The sequence below is a fragment of the Ovis aries genome, chromosome 21 (genome assembly GCF_016772045.2).
Source record: "Ovis aries strain OAR_USU_Benz2616 breed Rambouillet chromosome 21, ARS-UI_Ramb_v3.0, whole genome shotgun sequence".
NCBI lineage: Eukaryota > Metazoa > Chordata > Mammalia > Artiodactyla > Bovidae > Ovis > Ovis aries.
In genome coordinates, this window is record NC_056074.1 from 45,653,917 (window position 1) to 45,655,109 (window position 1,193).

The 1,193-nt window shown below is 66.6% G+C and overlaps 1 protein-coding gene across 4 annotated transcripts in view; it reads left to right on the plus strand.

Moving 5' to 3' along the window:
- Positions 1-1,193, plus strand: part of ASCL2 (achaete-scute family bHLH transcription factor 2) — an 86,542-nt gene that overhangs the window by 52,830 nt on the left and 32,519 nt on the right. The gene's annotated exons all lie outside the window — the stretch shown is intronic.

Consider the following 1,193-nt stretch of genomic DNA (forward strand, 5'->3'; position numbering starts at 1 on the left):
CAGCTGTCACTGTTTCTGCGGTGACGCCTTGGCCTTCTAGAAGCCAGCAGAGTGCGGCCTGTGCTAGCCAGCAGCTCCGCCACCTCCTTCCTCTCCCTGTTTAGAGCCGGGGCAGCCAGGACCCCTCATCCACCCCATGCCCCCAGCTGCCCCTTGGCGCCGAGAATCCTGCCCCGCGTCCACAGGGGCAGGAGGGGGGCCCCGACGTCCCAGCCTGGGCTTTGAGCTGGTGAAGCCAAGCTGCGGCCTGAGGGGCCAGCGGGAGTGGAAGTCCTGGATGGGGGTAGGAGTCGGGCCGTGGGCTGAGGGCTGGCCGCCTGGACCCGCCCTCCTGCAGAGATGAGACAGTCGCCACCGTGCTGGCCTCACTTCTGGAACTGTCTGCCTCTGACTTGGAAGCAGATGTCCTGACCTTTTCCCAGAGGTCAGAGCTGGCTCCTTGACCTGGCTTGCCGAGTGCTGACGCTGCGCCGGGCCCCTGGCCCAGGTGACCTGACCACGTTTCCCCACATCAGCCCCTCTGCGGGCAGGAAACGAGGCTTCCCTGGGGACCGGGCTGCTGGGGACTGAGCCTGGCCCAGACCCCCTCAAGTCCAGGCCTCTGATTGAGGCCCCCTTGCCCTGGGCCCGCTGCCTGGACAGGGAGCCTGGCCCACGTGGGGAGCCATCCACACCTGCCCCAGGAAGCCTGTTTCCACTCCCTCTGGCTCCAACAGCCAGTCAGAGACAGGAAATGACGTCTGGAGGGGAAGTGCTGGCCTCGCCCGGCTCCCTGACCCTCAGCCCCTCGCCGTCCCCTCTGGCACCCAGGGTGCCCACCCCTCCTGAGGGCAGGGCAGGCTCGTGGGAGCCAGCAGGGCGCAGAAGGCAGCAGCTTCTGTCGGAGGTGCTGGGCCGGGGGACAGATGCCCACCCTGCACGGGCCCTGTGCCAAGGGCCCCGCCTGAGCCGCCTGGGCCGCTCCTGTCTCTGTATCCACGGGGGGGGGGGGGGGGAGGGGTGTGTGTGCGTGTCTGTATCCACGGGGTGTGCGTGTGCGTGTGTGTGCGCGTGTGTGCATGCGTGCGTGTGCGTGTGCGTGTGTGTGCGTGTGTGTGTGCACTCACGTGCGTCTGTGTAACGGTCTTTGCCGGCCAGTGACCTCCTTGTTTCTCCCTCTTCCTGGCCTCATCTAATAATTGTTCGGTTAATAG